The sequence below is a fragment of the Oncorhynchus gorbuscha genome, linkage group LG02 (genome assembly GCF_021184085.1).
Source record: "Oncorhynchus gorbuscha isolate QuinsamMale2020 ecotype Even-year linkage group LG02, OgorEven_v1.0, whole genome shotgun sequence".
NCBI lineage: Eukaryota > Metazoa > Chordata > Actinopteri > Salmoniformes > Salmonidae > Oncorhynchus > Oncorhynchus gorbuscha.
Genome location: NC_060174.1, coordinates 29,733,693 through 29,745,757, shown reverse-complemented (window position 1 = coordinate 29,745,757; position 12,065 = coordinate 29,733,693). Strand labels below are relative to the sequence as shown.

The following is a 12,065-nucleotide window of genomic DNA, read 5'->3' as shown; positions in this document are numbered from 1 at the left end:
GCCCCAAAAATGTATTGGGGGGGCGGCTTACAGGGAGTATGGCTATGCCAGGTAGGAGACCTGCGCAAACTCCCTGTGCTTACCGGGGGGCTAGAGAGACCGGGCAGGCACCGTGTTATGCTATGGAGCGCACGGTGTTTCCAGTGCGGGTGCATAGCCCGGTGTGGTTCATACCAGCTCTTCGTATTGGCCGGGCTAGAGTGGGCATCGAGCCAGGTAAGGTTGGGCAGGCTTGGTGCTCCAGTGCGCCTGCACGGTCCGGTCTATCCAGCCACCTCCAAACACCAGTCCGCCGGTGGCAGCTCCCTGCACCAGGCTTCCTGGGCGTGTCCTCGATCCAGTACCACCAGTTCCAGGGTCACGCACACGGCCTTCAGTGTGCCTCGCCTGTTCAGCACAGCCAGAGCCATCCTTCTCTCTAGCGCTGTCGGAGCCTCCCGCCTGTTCAGCGCTTCCAGAGCCTTCCTCCTCTACAGCGCTGCCGGAGCCTCCTGCCTGTTCGGAGCAGCCTGAGCTGCCAGACTGCATGGAGCAGCCAGGGCTGGGGTCAACGTCCCGAGCCGGAGCCACCACCATGGACAGACGCCCACCCGGACCCTCCCTATGGTTTTGAGGTGCGTCCGGGAGTCCGCACCTTGGGGGGGGGTTCTGTCACGCCTTGGTCTTAGTATTTTGTGTTTTCTTTATATATTTGGTCAGGCCAGGGTGTGACATGGGTTATTGTGGTGTGTATTTTGTCTTGGGGTTTTGTGGGGCGTCGACGTAGTCTATGGCTGCCTGAGGCGGTTCTCAATCAGAGTCAGGTGATTCTCGTCGTCTCTGATTGGGAACCATATTTAGGCAGCCATATTCTGTGAGTGTTTTCGTGGGTGATTGTTCCTGTCTCTGTGTAGTTGTTCACCAGACAGGCTGTATAGGTTTTCTCGTTCCGTTTGTTGTTTTTGTATATTACAAGTTATTTCATGTCTCGTTCACCTTTATTAAAGAACATAAGTAACCACCACGCTGCATTTTGGTCCGCTTCTCCTTCAACAGACGAACGCAGTTACATGTGGTAGTCATGCTGGTTAAGTGTGCCTTGAAATCTAAATAAATCAGTGTCACCAGCAAAGCACCCCCCACTATCCCACCTCCTCTTCATGCTTCAAGGTGGGAACCACACATGCAGAGATCATCCGCTCACCTACTCTGCATCTCAAAGACACGGCAGTTGGATCCAAAAATCTAAAATTTGGACTCATCAGACCAAAGGACAGATTTCCACCGGTCTAGTGTCCATTGCTCATGTTTCTTGGCCCAAGCAAGTCTCTACTTATTGGTGTCCTTTTGTGGTTTCTTTGCAGCAATTCAACCATGAAGGCCTGATTCAAGCATTCACCTCTGAACAGATGACGTTGAGATGTTCCTTAAACTCTGAGAAGCATTTTTTTGGGCTGCAATTTCTGAGGCTAGTAACTGTGACAATATTGCTTGTACGAACTCGAACCCAGGCGCAGAGAAACACAGCAGAGGTTGGGGTAAATCCAGAAGGAAACAGCACAAGAGCACACTAACAAAACATGAGACCAAAGCAACGATACAGGCCAACTGTGAAACCTAAATAACCAGGCCACCTGGTGAACAGAGAAGGTAATTAAACACAGGTGAAACCAATAAGAAATAAGTCAGGGTAACCTGGAAACTAGAAAACAAAGGGTGCCTTCCAGTGGTAACCTAAGGACACACTCAAATAAAACAGAACCTGTGACAGTAACTCTAATGAACTTATCCTCTGCAGCAGAGGTAACTCTGGATCTTCCTTTCCTGTGGCAGTCCTCATGAGAGCCAGTTTCATCATAGCACTTGATCGTTTTTGCAACTGCACTTGAATAAACTTTGAAAGTACTTGAAATGTTCCATATTGACTGACCATGTCTTAAAGTAATGACGGACTGTCGTTTCTCTTTGTTTATTTGAGCTGTTCTTGCCATAATATGGACTTGGTCTCAAATAGGGCTATCTTCTGTATACCACCCCTACCTTGTCACAACACAACTGATTGGCTCAAACGCATTAAGGAAAGAAATTCCACACATTAAGTTAACAAGACACTCCTGTTAATTGAAATGTGTTCCAGGTGACTAACTCACGAAGCTAACTGAGAATGCCAGGAGTGTGCAGATGTCACGATCGTCGTAATGAGCGGACCAAGGCGCAGCGTGATTGAAGTTCCACATCTTTATTACGTTGAAACTTTAAACAAAACCAATAACGAACCGTGAAAGTAGTGGTGCCCATGCACAAACAATATCCCACAAACAGAGGTGGGAAAAATGGCTACCTAAATATGATCCCCAATTAGAGGCAACGATTACCAGCTGCTTCTAATTGGGAACCATACTAAACACCAACATAGAAATATATAGCCCCCTAGTCACGCCCTGACAAACTACACCATAGAGAACCAAGGGCTCTCTATGGTCAGGACGTGGCTACTTTGAAGAATCTCAAATATAAAATATATTTAGATTGTTTATCATTTTTTGGTTACTACATGATTCCATATGTGTTATTTCATAGTTTTGATGAATGAGTAGGTGTGTCCAAACTTTTGACTTGTACTATGTGTACAAACTGAGTTCACTTGTCAGTTAATCATATTAGTGTGGTGATTAATAATTGAGAGAGATCCTACGTCAGTATAAAATACATGAAACACCCATAATCTGTAACCACAGCAGCCATTTATCACAGGGTCTGTAGAGCTCTGCATGGTGTTCTGGCCGGTTTCAGTTGGGTGAGGCTCCTTTATTCATTAGACATCCTGAATTATTCACAGAGGAGAGAGTGAGAGAGTGATGAAGCCTATTCCCCCTCCTCATTTTTAATGTTGTTGTCCTCCTTTTCCTCCTGTCTTTCTCCTCCTCCTCTATCTGCACACCCAGTCCAGTTTAGACTCCTAGGGTCAGGACATTGCCATTGGCAGAGCAGACTCTCAGGATGGTTAATGCTCCGCAAGTCTATTCTTCTTGATATGATTACGGTACACTTATGTAACGTGAGCACTAGAGAATCACGCACAGCCAGAGCCAAACAGAAGCAGATGAGTCTCGTGGGGGTAGAGTGTGCATTTGAATTCCTTCAGACACCTGTCCTCTCATGAGTGAGTATTCTCTAAGACTACATGCACATTCTCCTCCAGTCCTGGAATAAGGGCCCTGGGACTGCTTGGCCCAAATTGGGAGCCCCATGCCTCAGGGAGGGTCCCTGATATAGAGGGTATTTAGAAAGAGGGACTTTGTGTGTGTGTGTGTGTTTTATTATGAACAGTTGGAGCAAACAGGTGGCATATAGTGCATGTAGCAAAGTATGCCTGTTTTCTCATGTGTATCACCATGTTTCTGGGGGGGCGTTTGCATGGACATTCTGTTATTCCAAATGGCCTTCATTTCAAAGGTCTCTGTATACAAATAGATGGCTTACATAATAACTATGAGCTCTCTTTCTCAGAACACTTCATGGATTTATCTTTCTGCTTGTTCTCCGCTGAGTTTTTATGTAACATATCTACAGACTTCTCTCCCAGCCATGCTAATTCCTCCTCCTCTCCCTGTTTCTCCAGGCAGGAAAGGAAACAAGGAGAAAGGAGGAGGGAAAATGAGAGGGATAGAGAGAAAGGGACAGAAAATACACAAGTGGGATAGTAGGAGAGAGAGTGCCTTGCATGTTTATAAATACATTCAGATTCATGGCTTTTCTCTGACACGCCCAGCCAGATTAGAAAAAGGCATGTGGCCCTGTGGAATAGAAACTAGGGCACGTCTTTCACTCAGCGGCATGGGAGGCATGGCAGATCACTTAAACTGACACCCCAGAGAGAGAGAGAGAAGGGGCTGTGGGTGGGAGCCAGAGATGAGCAGAAAATGGTTATCAAAGAGTCCTTCTAGCCATGGAACCCGGGGTGGGCTGCACCTCCCCCAGGACCCAGAGACAGGGCTGCATATTCAGGGGTTCAGACAGCAGTAAGGGAGCTTGGAAGACCTGTCAACATGATGCCCAGACAGTCAGTCTAGTTTTACAGTGTGTTTTTTTTATAGTGAGTCCTTTGGTTGCTCCCTTGTGGAGGACACAATGAACACATCATCGTGGTTTCACTCCAAAAGAGGAAGAGAGAGATAAAGATATTAGATATTTATGAATTAACATTTTCCTTCATGTTCCGCATCCATACTCCTGTCCTTTTAGTTGAATCATTCATTCAGAAATCCATTCATTCAGTTACTCACCATGTTCAATATAAAAACAATGTACCTTTATCATGTCTATTTGAAAATGTAATTTGGAACTTTTTTATTTAATATTTATTTAACCAGGAAGGGCTCATTGAGATTTAAAATCTCTTTTTCAAGAGCGTCCTGGCCAAGATAGGCAGCACCAAGTCATTACAAAAAATACAGACAGACAACATGAAAAACTACAAGTAATCTAGTAAAAACCATTGAATTCACAAGAGTATAACAAAATCAAAAAAAGCTAATTAAAAACATTGGCAGGTCAGGGAATCAGCCTCAATATCCTTCATCAGTGATTTAAAAACACCAATTGGGACAAGTTCTTCCAGTTTAAAATAATTTTGTAAGGTGTTCCAAGACAATTGATATATAAAATATCCCTATAGTCTAGTAAAGGCATAAATATAGCTGATACTAGCCTCCTTCAGGCTTCAAAAGAAAAATAGGCCTTATTCCTAAAATACATTTTTTTTGTAAGTTGTTGAATATGCAATTTAAAAGAGAGGCCGTCATCAATTCAAATTCCAAGATATTTATATGAGGTTACAACCTCAATCTCCTTGCCCTGACAGGTAGGTGAAAGGTTCAGAGCTCTATTTATTGCATTAGAAACACCATTAGTTTAGTTTTGTGAGTATTGAGGATAAACTAGGATAAACTAAAACATACCAAAGCATACGTCAAATTCACAAATCCTTATTAAATGAATCTTCATATTAAGACTGAACATACTTTCCTTGGCTTGGACTCAAAAAACGTCATATCATACTATATCTAACTTGAAATAATTTGTAACATTTTAACCCAAAATAAACCACACAGGGGGTTGGCTATTAAAACCAGATTAGCTCAGGCAGCAGAATACTCCATGATCTCATTACATTGCCTGAATAATTGTCAGCACAGCACTGCATTGTGTCCTGCTGTCCAATCCCTTGGACATAAAATAGGTTTGCTGGGATTGCACTGAGGTGGATTAAATGGGGGGTGATGTGGGTTGGAGGGGTCGTGGTGGTGATTGAAGGCGACAGAAGAATTCAGATAACTATAAATGGGCTGGTGGGTTTCAATAGAGGGTGCTGGGAGTGTGGAGGGGTGGCAGGGCATTGTGGTGAATGGCAGACCTCTATTGATCTCTCTTTCCAGTCTTGGCCTATATCACACACGGAGAGGGCCATGCAGACTCACTTTCCAAATGCATGACATCACCCAGGGTTGCCAGGTTAACAACTGCCCAGGGCCTGTGAGAGGAGTCATTCATCTCTTCTGGGAGAGTGCAGTCTTTGAGGGGTCGGGGGCTTTTGTCACTGTCATATACACTTACTCTGACAACTCTGTGTGTGTGTGTGTGTGTGTGTGTGTGTGTGTGTGTGTGTGTGTGTGTGTGTGTGTGTGTGTGTGTGTGTGTGTGTGTGTGTGTGTGTGTGTGTGTGTGTGTGTGTGTGTGTGTGTGTGTGTGTGTGTGTGTGTGTGTGTGTGTGTGTGTGTGTGAGAGAGAGAGTAGGAGGAGATGCCGGCTCTGAGAAATCTCTTCCCTGGACGGAATTATTTCACACTCAAACTTTTCCTATGCTTTCACTGAGTGTGCTGTTAGCATCTTGGTTCAACTAGTGTTCTGCAATAAACTGAATGACAACAAAGATAGAATACAATATGTCATTTTATTGAATAGTTTGGGTTAGGCGTAGGCCTCGTCTCAGAGGAATGCTCATCAGATGCTGGGCAGCTGGCATCGAACCCCCTCACTGGGAGAATGGAGATCCAATGACGGACCTTCAGTTGGTGGTGGTGGGGAGGTGGAAGGTCGTTGGAAGACTGTTGCTGCAAAACAGAAAGTGGGAGACACAAGGTTTGAGTTGACATACAGTTTCAGTCAAAGGTTTGGACACACTTACTCATTCAAGGATTTTTCTTTATTTGGACTATTTTCTACATTGTAGAATAATACTGAAGACATCAAACCTATGAAATAACATATATGGAATCATGTAGTAACAAAAAAAGTGTTAAACAAATATATTTTATACTTGAGATTCTTTAAAGTAGCCACCCTTTGCCTTGATGACAGCTTTGCACACTCAACCAACTTCACTTGGAATGCTTTTCCAACAGTCTTGAAGGAGTTCCTACATATGCTGAGCACTTGTTGGCTACTTTTCCTTCACTCTACGGTCCAACTCATCCCAAACCATCTCAAATGGGTTGAGGTCGGGTGATTGTGGAGGCCAGGTCATCGAATGCATCACTCTCCTTGGCCAAATAACCCTTACACAGACTGGAGGTGTGTTGGGTCATTTTCCTTTTGAGAAACAAATGATAGTCCCACTAGGCGCAAACCAGATGGGATGGAGTATCGCTGAAAACATGCTGTGGTAGCCATGCTGGTTAATTAAATGTGCTTTGAATTCTAAATAAATCACTGACTGTGTCAACAACAAAGCACCCCACACCATCACACCTCCCCTTCATGCTTCATTGTGGGAAGCACACATGCGAAGATCATCCTTTCACCTACTCTGCGTCTTACAAAGACACGGCGGTTGGAGCCAAAAATCTCACATTTGGACTCATCAGACCAAAGGACAGACATGTTTCTTGGCCCAAGCAAATAACTTCTTCTTATTGGTGTCCTTTAGTAGTGGTTTCTTTGCAGCAATTTGACAATGAAGGCCTGATTCACGCAGTCTCCTCTGAACAGTTGATGTTGGGATGTGTCTGTTACTTGAACTCTGAGAAGCATTTATTTGGGCTGCAATTTCTGAGGCTGGTAACTCTAATGAACTTATCCTCTGCAGCAGAGGTAACTCTGGGTCTTCCTTTCCTGAGGCGGTCTTCATGAGTGCCAGTGTCATCATAGCGCTTGATGATTTTAGCGAATGCACTTGAAGAAACTTTCAAAATTCTTGAAATGTTCAATATTGACTGACCTTCATGTCTTAAAGTCATGATGGACTGTCATTTCTCTTTGCTTATTTGAGTTGTCATAATATTGAGTTGCCATAATATGGACTTGGTCTTTTACCAAATAGGGCTATCTTCTGTATACTACTCCTACCTTGTCACAACACAACTGATTGGCTCAAACACATTAAGAAGGAAAGAAATTCCACAAATGAACTTTTAACAAGGCACACCTGCTAATTAAAATGCATTCAAGGTGACTACCTCATGAAGCTGGTTGAGAGAATGCCAAGTTTGTGCAAAGCTGTCATCAAGGCAAAGGTTGACTACTTTGAAGAATCTCAAATAATATTTAGATTTTTAAAAACACTTTTTTAGTTACTACATGATTCCATATGTGTTATTCCATAGTTTTGATGTCTTCACTATTATTCTTCAATGTAGAAAATAGTCAAAATAAATAAAAACCTAGGAATGAGTAGGTGTGTCCAAACTTTGAACTGGTACTGTATTAATACTCCCATAGATGCATGGCCAAGGAAAGCACGAGTGAGCCCATAGGTTAATCAGCAATTGTGGTGGAATTGCCTTAGTTTGTCATACTAATATCCTGAAGTTAATAGGTGAATGACATTTTTCACACTTGCTAATAGTAAAAGAGGAGGAGAGATGTGACGCTATACTGATGAGTTAACATTACAACACTACTCTATAACTAACTGCTATTCTGACGAGGTAACATTGTAGACACTACCATAGAATCATGCTATGCTTATGAGGTAACATTGTAAATGCTACCATATCAATACCTGCTACAGTATGCTGATAAGTGAGATGGGAAGTAATGTGAATTATATTAGTTTACTAGATGAATGAAAAGTGACTATTCGTTCAGACCAGCCTGACTGAACTACATATCTATCTGATGTGCACACGGCTGTACTGGAAACCAGGCTGTTCGGTGTACAGTGCAGTATATCAAAAGGTACATGGAGCTAGTTTTCTTTGAAGTCTATATTTGATTTGAAAATAAGTGCAAGCATCAAGGAAAAGAGAAGATAGGAAAAGCAGGCTGCTGTCATGCAAATTCTGCACAGGGACACTCAATGTCAATCTTAAATGAATCATCCTTTACTATCAGCATGCTGGAGAGGTTCCAACCAACTCAATGCACCAAGTACACATGTCGATCAGGAGCTCCAATAGGGCAGTCTGGTTAGATCTCTTAAAATGACGACAATTTATATTCGCCTGATTTAGGTCATTCATCATGCATAATTAATTAATCATTAAGGTTTGTTTCATTCATTTGACCGACCAATACTGGGTCATGCATGTGACAGACCAATACCTCACAAGGCTTCTTCTCTACGCTGAGACCTTGAAACTGATATGTTTTAAGTTCTCAAAACAAGGGTCTGGGTGTATTGCCAAATTGCAGATACTGATAGTGAGGATTCATTCAGTCAGTCACTTACATGAACACATAAATTGGTTATTAGAAAAGCACAAAAATAAAATGTTCCATCACACAGCCTTCACAACACTTTTCATTTTCAGAGGACATAGTGTTTGAAGAGAAGTACTGTCAGCATCAGAGTAACATGATGTTCTCTTCACTGAAGCATCTGACTCTTGGGGCAATATCATCCTCAGATTGATAGAGATCTTTGTACAAAATAAGAATGTGGAATGTATGTACAAAGTGTATGTATTCACTACTGTAATTCGCTCTGGATAAGAGTGTCTGCTAAATGACTAAAATGTAAAATGTCATCATGGTAGCTGTTAGCAACTGCTTTTGGTGGAGATTAAAGTTATCATATGCCCTGATCCATGGGAAGGATCACCCTCGTAGAGTTCTCCTCCAGATATCACAAAGGCTTAGTCTCTCTCCCTAGTAACATCAACTCTGAGGACTGTGCAGCTTCATCAGTCTATAATTATTCATGCATATGAGCAAATTATGGTGAGAAATAAACTGTCAAGAAAATGTGGGCAAAAGAATACATCTATCGACCTTACCTTGTGGGTCCTGTTGTGGAGATGTGACCAGTTTAGGATATGGCATCAGTTTCTGGGTCCTTAGTTTGAGCAAAGACTACACATTCCCTGTCAACAACTTTATATACTGTGTGTATTTCCAAGTAGAGGTCTTCTTGGGTCCCGGACCCGAGGCCAATCAGACCCAAACCCAAATGGACCCGACGACCACCATACCTTGAACCGACCCGTACCCTAAAGTCTAGACCAGACCTGATTGGACCCGAGTGACAAAAAATGTTTATCAGCCAAGTTATGCTTCTGGTTAACGAATAAGTCTTTATATGTTGGCTAAGTGAATAAATTCAGCTTATTAGTGTAACAGTATAATTTTAAATTGTCCCCTCGCCCATACCCGGGCGCGAACCAGGGACCTTCTGCACACAACGACAACAGTCACCCTCGAAGCATCGTTACCCATCACTACCCATCATTACCCATCGCTCCACAAAAGCCGCGGCACTTGCAGAGCAAGGGGAACTACTACTTCAAGGTCTCAGAGCAAGTGACGTAACCGATTGAAACGCTATTTAGCGCACACCGCTAACTAAGCTAGCCGTTTCACATCCGTTACATTAGCATAAAATAAATATGCTATAGGCTATTCAGAGCCGCGGTCGGGTCCATCAGCTGTGGTTACATAGACCCAAGACCAGATAACAATCAAATAACAACAAACAGGACCAGACCTGGACCTGAGGGAAAATTGAATGTTGGACCTGTCCTGGACTAGCTGAAGTTTCGGGTCGGTTCTCGGGTATTGGGTGGACCCATGAAGACCTCTACTTCCAAGTGCAGTTTGCATGCCAAAGCGCAGGGGGTAAATGGGAGAAGTTTATTTTCCAGCCCACAAGACACAAGAGGCGCTCACTGCTGAAAATCCCACGTGTCCTTCACTCCTTTCTTTCGCCAGCACATTGCTGCCATACCCAGAACCTCTTAGTTGAGTGAGTGTATCGGTCTGTGTTTGTGGTTTACACCCACGGATAAACTCTCGAGCACTTAACAGGAGCGCCACAGTTTTGCGCCTTGTATGATATTGTTGCCTGTTTTCGCCATTTCTCCAAAAAGCCCCTGAGAAGTCACGGACCCAGGTCTGCTTATGGACTACTTTTTCATCCTCATTGGTTTGTCCACACCCCTTCGGAGATAAGGACAAGAGCAAGCCTTCAGCTTTGCGTGCAGGAGAGGGAGAAAGTGACAATCGAGAAATTGGAGGGCAAATGACAAGGGAGCGTCACAGCATCGCGTGAAGAAGTCTCTTTTAATTTATTTATATAATTTGCCCATTTCTGATTAAGGAACTCGCGGAATTAGTTTCCTTTTTATTGATTTGACATTTTCATTTGAAGTTCGGATTCCACGATTTGGAGTGACTGACAAGGCTACCTACCCTGGCGGCAGACATGTATGTTGACTTTGTGTTTATCTTTTAGTTCAATCCTGTGTCCCAAGTATGGCATTTCGGTGTGCATTTAAGAAGTGTGTATCTTTAATTCTATTTTCACACGATTTTTTTGCATAGCCTTCTACATAGCCTGGCTACAAGAAGTAATGTGAAGCACCATTTTGAGACAATTTAAGCACACAACGGTCTGTAGTATATAAACTAGAGGCCAGGCTATTTACAGTCAGATGTTATTTTATAGGAAATTGTCTATTTTGTGTTGGTGGAATCTTCCAGCAGATTGTCATGGGTGACGCAGCTGTGATAGACCCATGATGCGTGCATGGGTATACGGAGAGTGTTTATAGTTGCTCAGCGTTATGATGACAAAGAGAGCCTTGTCTGTTAACTGGGCTTTGTTTGATATTTGAAATGAATGCGAGATAAATGCCTGGTAAACACGGGTATTAATTACTCAAGCCGCGGGAAAGGCTTTTTTTAATGAAACAGGTTGACATACACATGTCAGTGCACAATTATGTGTTTAATATGTTTATGGATACACCAATACGCGAACATTTGAAATGTATCCGCTGTCAGTCTACAAGTGCCTCGCTTCTTACGCTACAGTGAAACATTTTGTTTCGCGAATGTTCTCTTTGCCTTTAATTCGTTGCTGCTGCTTGCTGATAGCCCTCTTATATAGTTAATCTCCTACAATCTAATCCTTCTGACTTGTTTTAACATCCATGCAAGGGAATGTAACCTGTCTCTGTCAACGATGAAACCGCCTTACACTGGCCGCAAATTTCGACATTTTCAATAGCTAGAAAAAGGATCTGGATAAAATGGGCATCCACATCCCAAGTTTGGAGTGAAGCCGTGTTATAGTAAAGGTTCTGCTTGTAAACATAGACGTTTCCAGAACTAATATTCACTTGATAAATTGTCTCCTTCAATTTATTGTTCTCTGCAAACTGTCTTGTGGGAAGTACCCAGCCAGGGCCACACAATCTGCCCTTTGTGCAAGGGCTCGACGACCATCAGGGGGCCTAATTTAGGTGATGATTCGATCAACAAAAACAATTATGATGAAAAGGATATGCAGAAGGAAGTAGAGGAGGAGTATTTTTCTCTCAGTGGTCTGTACACTCACACACAAGAGTCTGACCAGGCTGGTAGGGCAGTAAAAAAATGCCCTGAGTGTTTTTTCTGTGTTTGAACATGATAGCATGTAGTGGTTTTGCAGCGACAGGGGTCTGGGGAGGAATGAGAGTGGTGTTATGTAGGGATATGAGGAATGTGTCTGTGTTTCTGTCTTGTCTGGCTACACCATGTGCATGTGCTCAGTCAGTGTTGGTCTTGCACAGATATTGAAATGCACATAACATATTGTTGTAATTCACCCTGGTCATACATGTGCTTGTTGTGGTAGTCTCACACCCATTGCCCTGTCCAGAGAT

The 12,065-nt window shown here is 43.0% G+C and overlaps 1 protein-coding gene and 1 long non-coding RNA gene across 4 annotated transcripts in view; one reads left to right on the top strand and one right to left on the bottom strand.

Annotated features, from left to right (window-relative positions):
- The window catches only part of ripor1 (RHO family interacting cell polarization regulator 1), a 115,162-nt gene that overhangs the window by 29,695 nt on the left and 73,402 nt on the right, over nucleotides 1-12,065 (top strand). The window contains exon 1 of one of the 3 annotated variants that reach the window (XM_046307051.1): nucleotides 9,839-10,623. The exons of the other annotated variants lie outside the window; for them this stretch is intronic. The gene's annotated coding sequence lies outside the window, so the exon portion shown is untranslated. Of the gene's footprint in view, nucleotides 1-9,838; nucleotides 10,624-12,065 lie in introns of those variants that run through there. 3 annotated transcript variants of the gene reach the window in all.
- LOC124000590 lies at nucleotides 5,914-9,639 on the bottom strand. Its single transcript, XR_006832633.1, has 2 exons — nucleotides 9,198-9,639; nucleotides 5,914-6,092 (listed from the first exon to the last, which is right to left on the bottom strand). It is a non-coding gene; the product is annotated as an uncharacterized LOC124000590 (long non-coding RNA).